The sequence below is a fragment of the Tauraco erythrolophus genome, chromosome Z (assembly GCF_009769465.1).
Source record: "Tauraco erythrolophus isolate bTauEry1 chromosome Z, bTauEry1.pri, whole genome shotgun sequence".
Taxonomy (NCBI): Eukaryota; Metazoa; Chordata; class Aves; order Musophagiformes; family Musophagidae; genus Tauraco; species Tauraco erythrolophus.
In genome coordinates this window covers 71,698,940-71,707,370 of record NC_141496.1, presented here as the reverse complement: position 1 = coordinate 71,707,370, position 8,431 = coordinate 71,698,940, and positions in this window count along the sequence as shown.

Here is an 8,431-nt window from a genome sequence, read left to right as displayed (position 1 = left end):
CTCAGGCACCAACGATATTACAAAGGGGTTTAATTAAGAACCTTTATTTTGTGTGAACATCACTCTAGAGTCACCTTTACTTAATACTTTTTCCTCACTTCACACCAATTTCTTTCTCTGGACAAACTAGTCAAGTAAGCAGTGCATTATACTGCTATTGGCTGTCAGCCACCACCGCTACTCGGCTTTGAATCCTGCACTGCCCCTGGTCTACTCCGTTTGATGCGTACTTGCATATCCTGGATTTCCAACGCTCAACAACAAAATTCCATTTAAGTTTTAAAATATGAAATAAGTACATAATACCAGAAATTGTTACCATTTCTATGTGGATATATACTTTTTAAGTTTTGACTGCAACAATTTCCACTGTGTATACCTGTTCCATGTGACCAGAAATGACAGCAATTTCCTCTTCCATATACCACCGAAGATTTGAAGGAGCATCCTGAAGTAGCGCAATACAAAAACCAAAAAATCTGGTGCTGTGCCATACTCGACCCCCCAGATTCCACTTTGCCAGCAGATCCTATATGGGAACTGAACATGTTTTTCAAATGCATAATGTCAAGACGTAAGCAACGCATTTAGCAGTTGTCTCCTGTGTATTGGCTTGGGACAACAGACAAGACACCTTTTAGAACAAGAAGATGCAGAAATTCAGCCCCTAGCCATCTTTTTCTATAGGCGCGTAATTCAGAGAGGCCCAATGGCAGGATACGAGCTGTGTCATTTCCGAAGCTGGTCAGACGCCATAGCTTGGTTCACTTTACATGGCATCTGCCACAGGCATGCTTCTGCACCAGCAGCTGGACGAGAGCTGACTTAGAGCTCCCTGGCCCAGCACCACAGTGCTGGTGCGGGACCGCCTGCCTCTCGCCGTGCCCTCAGGAAGCACATCACGTAAAGCTGCGATAGACCACGACAGCCCAGACCCGAGTGCCCAGGGATCGGGTGATCTGTCCATCTCAAATCACAGCTGATCTTTGTGACTCTCATCGGTACGCCTCTATAAAAGCGTATTGAAGGCACACATTGAGAAAATTTGAAGTTTCTATTCAAGACTGGTGATGTTAATACCCACAACCTAAATTCTAGTTGGAGCACAAGTTATAAATGATGCAGAAATTATTTCCTGAATAATGGAAATTATTGATGATGAGCAATGGAAATATAGATGATCTACTTGAGCTAACAGCTCAGAGAAAAAACAGTTACCTTCAAAGGCTGATTTAAACCCACCTTCAAATTATTATACCCTCATTGCTACAATGCATATCCCGGCTGGGTGCTGTATTTTGTTTTGCTGCATACCCTGAACTGCTTCTACCGCAACGCATTACCAGAAATATTTTCTGTCATCACTCTTTGCATGGTTAGAACAGGTTTTTCACAGAGGAAATTACTTTAGCACAGCACTTCAGCTTCTGTTGGTCAGTTTTCCACCAGAAATGTATGGATTTTAGTTAATGAATAAAGTGGAATACAGCTACTCTTCTTACCGTATGCAACGTATGAAATACAAAGGTTTTCTAATATGAAAATGTATTTTTATAAAAAAGACTACATTAGCTATCCTCACCAGAAAATTCACTATGTAAACCTGCTATATGTTACCCCATTGTTTTAAACTAATGATAATAGGAACATCAGTTTTAATATTCAGAAATCCAAAAATATACTAAAATACACCCTTCTGAAAGAAATGATGACGTTATTTATATAAGAAATAATGTTTCATGGATATACGATTAAGGACAAGCATTTAATAGAATACAGTGACCCTTGCAAATCACAGCTTTTCAAGAAAATTGTCTAACAGTCCCATCTCGTTTTAAAGACTGGAGCTTGGTAAACCTTCAGCATTTGTCTAGTGTGGGACTTGGAATTGTCATGCACTGCTAGTCTCAACCCCTCCTCCAGATTGCTTGAGTATCCTCCTGGGTACTCATTAAAACAAAACAACTGTCTGAAACAATAAAACTGCTCTTCTTTAGCTTTTCAGTTTCAGTCTTTTGCTCGACCCCCACGTTATTGTGAGATGAGATGTTTATCACCAAGGAGGGAAGAGTGCTTCCTTAGCTGACTTTAGCCTCTTTTCCCTTTTACTGTCACCCCAGTAGAGAGAGACAGGCATCTCAGCATTCGACTACTTCTGCTTCCTGGGAGGAAATCCACTATTTTGCTCTCACAAGCTTCTTGCAATGTTTCCCTGTAGTGACCGATACTGTGCATTGCAAAGGTCTGTCCCCTGGAGCTGGCAAAGCCTGTTCTCAGCCTTTGGATCGTCCCAGCACTGATACTTCTTGTCATCTCCTGTCACTGCCACTCACGGATGCTGTCAAGCAGCTCACTGTACTGGAACAGGTTTACAATGAATGGTATATATCCTAAACAGTAAATGTAAACATTAACAGCAATGTAATGGATTCAAGGCCTAAATTTGACCATGATGCAGATTAAATTGAATTTTCCTTCTTCTCCTGAGGTGCTTTAAGCAACACTCTTCTATTTCTTACTTTGGGAGAGGAAGGGGGATTGCCAAAGGTCAGGGGGGCAGGGAGTGGAAAATCCTTAACTTTAGAGATAAAAGCTGAGAATGAAACGTGTATCTGAAGTATATCCCACTTAGTTTAGTAATAGCAGACACTACCTGTCAGCACCTTGACATGGCAGGACACCGATTTCCTTTTAACTGTTATGAAAACTTAAACCTTATTCCATGTAATACCTGTTTGCAGCAGGCTACTCAGAACCCACCTCATCATTATTCACAGTTAACGAGTGTGTTAGAACTTGTCAGAGAAACCAGAGGAGGGAGGAATCAGCAGCACCATTGGAGCCGGCTGCATCAGTCCCAGCAGAGCACAGAACCCTGCCCTGGGCTTCAGCTCCACATTGCTACACTAGCGCCCAGTAAACTGCTAATTTCCAATCAAAGAGAGACTGACAGCCTGGCCCATTGAATCAAACAGTAAAACTGTCATACAGTAAGCAGGAGTGAGCTTTTATCCATTTTACTATTTACTTACCTTAGAATTTTTAATATACTAATCCTTGAACTAGAAGTTGCAGAAATACAAACTACAATCTTTACAACAAGTTCTCTTTTGCATAAGGAAACTTTACATGACAACATAATAGTCTATCTGTTTAGCGTGGTCTTACTAGATTATGAGTACTACATGTCCTGTGATGTGTTGTTTCTGGTGATTTCAGTAATTTTAGTGAAACTGCACATTTTACGCATACTTATCAGCCCAAACACGTCTACTAAACACTAACAGAACTGTGCCGGTACTTTACGGTATTTAGGGCATGGGACTGGCAAGTGACAGCACCCTGAGTAGGCACTAAGAGTATAAATCTGTATTTACCGTGTTTCAGTGGTAACACTCTCCTGCATGGTATTGTCCATCCAATTTTAGATTGTCTTTCTCCCGTAAGGGTTTTGAAACCGCCTTGAAGTTGCAAGCAAACGACATGGTAATCCTTTGAGTCCTTGGACAGATGGATTTTGACTAGGAAGACCCATCAGGTTTATTCAACATGACAAACACTCCAAGATTTTCAGTGCCTTAGTACAAATATAACAACCTTAAACAATGCCTCTATACATATACCGCCCCCCCCCCAAAAAAAAAAAGATAACGTCTGAAAGGAATCTAAGTTTGTCTCTTTTAAATTAGCCAGAGACATAAGTGGAAACTGTGATGCCATGAGTTGGTTAAAAAATCTGGTGAAGAGTTAGACAGCTTATTCCCTGTTCCTTCCCATCAGCAATGTTTCCTACTTTATGACTTAGGAGGACATCCAGATGGAGTCTTCCCTGTCTGCAAGGCCTCAATTTAAATCCCATTGAAATTACTAAAATACCTAAAGAAATCTTTAAATTCTGGATCATAATCTGAAGGCCAGAATGTCTAACATGTTTTCTTGGGACACAAATAATACCAACAGGTACATATTGGAACTTCAAAATAACGGCAGCATTACACTTGATTTTAATAAGCTCCTACGAACTACGGAAACAATGTGGTAGCCAAACACCTGCTTTGGTTTTCCAGAAGCCTGAATGATATTTTAGAATCCAGTCTCAAGAGTTCAGCTGAACTAGGGTTTTACCAAGAGCTTTTTGAACCTAAACTGGCAAATCTTTCATAAACAAACAAAAAAAGAGTTCAAATATTCTCATTTGGATTAATTACAAATGTCTTCTTCCCAGTGGCAGCACAGCAAGAGGCCACCTCTAATGGATTTTGGCTCAATCTAACCATCTAGTCCCCTCCCTGTGGTGCAAGATGAGTGGCACCAATGTAGTTCTAACTGGCTTCGTTTCAGGTATACAAAGATCTTTTAGCTGTAGAAATCCTGTCCTAGACAGGTAAAATCATTCCAATTACAATGAGCTACCTTTGTTTTCAGAAAGCTTTTCATTTGTCCAAGTTTCAGTTGTACGTATACCTGCTCTTGAAACTACAGTGCAGGTAACAGTTCATACCTGCCGTGGGCATGTCAGCGCTGAGTACACAGTGATCTTCAGCCTTTGCTCCAACACCTTCAACTTCTTTTTTTATTTTGGTAGCAGAATATTTACTGTTCCAGTTGGCAAATTTTGTGACACTCAGAGTTACACACCTTTAGCAAGTGCTACGTTAATATTTGTTCCAGCTTAACATCCCCAGGGGAAAAAAAAAAAAAAAAATCAGTCATAATTAGAAAACAAATTTTCTTTCCCATTTTGCCTTTGCACTTCACCATCTATTCTCTATTAACTGCTCTCTTCATTTGTTCGCTCAGTCTTCCCTCTTGAGCAGATAAAAGGGTTTCATTAAAGCAAAGCCTAATGCTGTCAGTAACAGGAGAGCTGCCAACCCTGGTGGTTTTAGTAAGTCTATTAAGCTGAACTAAGCATGCTAATATTTGATAAATTCCTCCTATTCACACCAGTCCTAGGCAAGTATTCTTTTATCTCATATGAAAAACTAAACTATGCAATTCAAATGAGTAATAAAAGACCAGACCTCACACTTTATCTTTATATATATAGTTCTGTCCTAAGAGATGCAACAGCATACTATCTATTGCAACCTCTGACGTACTAGAAGCACTTCTTGAGATTACAGAAAGGTCTAACAACAGCTCCATAGAAGTACTGCATTTCAGAAACTATGAAGAAGAAACCAGCACTGGACAATCAAAACGGAACTTTTTTTTTTCCCCAAGGATTTCCTGCCATAGCCCATTTCCAGAGCAGATGTTCTAAATCTATCTGAAGGACATCTGTTATACCCATCTAGTATAGTTTATCTCTAATTTATCCAGAAGAAAAAAAAAACCAACAGATTCTACAAATCACTGACATCTTCTGTCTCTGCCATAGTACTTAATATTGTAGAAAATACTCTGAAGAATAACAAGTGAACCACATAACAGTACTAGACAGCATCATCACTTACCAAAGTAAAAGCCTTTATCCTCCTTAATATCATTTGCCTTTCTTCAGGGCACCACAGCTCCAGCTATTACTTCATGCTTAATTGAAACAAACTTTTCAAAGCAACAAAGCATTGAACATTTATCTCTTACATAAGAGAACAAATCTGTAGCACTAAAAGAGTTTCAGTTCAACAAAAATCTTGACCAAAAAAATCTATGAGGCTTCTAAAAGAAAAAAGTGCTTACATCAAAAAGAGAAGATTAATTTTAATTCTTCCCTCCTGAAAGACATGTCATTGTTTAGGTAACATGGTAAATATGGGGGTGGGGGGAGAGAGGGAGAGGGAATCACCTTGACATCTTGTAGGAAATATATTCAATAAGCAGCATGATTTATTTAAGAGCACATTTTCCTGAGAACTACTGTCAGGCAGAAATGATGGTGGAGCAGTCCCATGGCATCATTTCTCCAGCTGTTTGTGATGACCATAATAGAAAACATTGGCTAGCAACTGCTGATTTTTTACTCATTCTCTGTTTTCAGATTTTGCAAAAGGTACTGGAGATCTTACTTGGTTTAGTTCATAAAACAATTATCATACAGGTGGAAAAATAATAAAAGGACCATGGTTCTGTAAATAGACAGGATCGTATTTTAAACTCAAAACCTAAACTGTCCCAACAAGAAAAAAAGCACTCCTCTTTGTCAGGGTTTAGCAGAAAAAAAGTAATCACACCCATGCCTATTACTATATTTAGCGTAGAATTTATACACCAGCTACTCAAGTGAGGCTCACAACACATCAGCAACTTTGTACAGACACAGGACACCTACTGAGGAAAATAAACCAGCCTTCTCCACCAAGGACTGTCTTTCTGTTTCCCCAAGGAAAGAGAAACTACCCTGAAGCCACCTAGAGCAGGTGGAAATCATGTTGCTGAGCTGTGGTGAAGCCTTCAAATAAAGTTCAGCTTGGCACTTATAGACAGTGATGCATTAGGCTTCTTCACAATCACCTGAGTACACCCCTGAGCAATTCTCCTGAGTGTTATTCCATTAATTTGTTTCATAATCTTGCAGGCCAAAACAATACCTATACTAGATAATGCAACAACCCGCACACCTCTTGCCACACAGCTGAGTTCTGCTGTTCTACTGCATGGGGACACCCGCTTGTCAGAAAGAACAGAAAACACAGATCAGTTAAGGCATGAAGAAGCAAAGGAAATTCTCTCCTGTGAATAAATCGACTTTATGTAAGAGAAATATGGCAACACTTTCTCTATTATTTTTAAATAAACACTTTTAGAATCTCATCTGAATGATCCATGTGATGCTGATGAATGTACCCATCTAATGAAGGAGAAAGACTTCGATCATTCTGTGCCTAAATTCACATCTAAGAGCTCAGTTTTAGAGCATAACCATGAGTATTTCTGTGTTTTAATTTTTTTTAATCTTATGGGAAAAAAACACAAACTGAGGACCTCGACAAAAATCTAGTTTGACACTGAAGCTTATGCAAATAGCAAAAATAAATAATAGTAAAACCATGATAGAGAATATCAATGTATTTTATAGATTCTTCTTTAGTGCCATCTTGCTACCAAGTGATTCCTCTTGTGGTAAAAATCTTAGTTAGGAAAGGACTGTGTGCAAAGGAAGTGTGACATCTGTCCTCCAACTTACGTTTGTATAAAAATGGTGAATTTTTAGTAACAAATACAATTATCTTTTAAAAACTCATGTATTTGTAATTGAGAAAATTTATATTGTTCAAAAAATAAACACGTATTAAAAAAACTGTTATAATTTTTCCTTCAATTACTAACTCTAGGCACCATCAACACATACGGTAAGAAAGCAATAAAACCATTATTTCATAAGAAGTTTATAGTATTTTTGTGCACAGCTGTTGATTTATATAAGTAGACTTTATACTGCTAGGCAACGTGATTAACATACCAGAAAAGAAGGTAAAAAGTAGGTCAGTGATATAGGACAACGGTTCTTCAACTCAACTCGCCTCACCTCCCTGCCTCCAACTTCAAGCATAACATTCATTCCTCATAGTTTGGAGCACTAAATAACGCTGTAACTAGACGCAGAAGACAAGAATTATTAGACATTATCCACCCTTGATCTTTACACAAAATTCCCATGACATCTATAGAAATTTCACAGCTGCACAAAACAGAATAAGGTCCATGGCAAACACAGCTTTCAGGATTTGCTCTTCAATAAATATCACAAGCATAAGAGAGACAGTAAATGTTAACATTTTATTTGTTTTGAACATATAAAGGTTACAACTCTCCAGAACAATTCTTTTAGAGCCATCTTGTGGGGAAAATTAGCCATTTATAACAATACACGTACTCTAATTGGTTTTCTACCCAAAAAGATCAGTGTTCAGTATGACATCTTCTAGTACTCTTTTAAAAAAATAAATGTCTCAGTCACACTGTAAACTTTATACAACATTGTTTAAATCCCCAGAACATGAAGGAAGTGCCTTTATGAACAATCATATGTTAAAAGTTTGGTTCTACATAGAAAAATATATATAATTAAGTTAAAGATGTAATTTTTCTGAAGAATGCTTTTAGGCCAAATTCCATTCAAACTCCACCCAACTGCAGCCCACAAAAAAAGCACAAAAAACCTAGAGAAGCTGAGGTTTCTTTCAGAGCTTGCTTGGCCAAATAAGAAAATCAGATGGAATTACTCATTTTAACTAAAACTGGGGTAAAAAACCCCAAATAAATCTAAATATAGTAGTAGATCCAACACTGAAAGCTGAAGAGCTTTTGTTCTTTAACATTCTTAGCATTGCCAATTTATTTAAAGTTTTGGTGACCCTCTACTAGTTCTGAAAGATTTTATACCAGTTGTTTATAAAGAACTCACTACATGACAGTTTTCTGTTTGTGTACACTTCAGTGAAGCACAGGTTGGGCAGTCAATTTCAGAATAATTGAAAGCCATGAT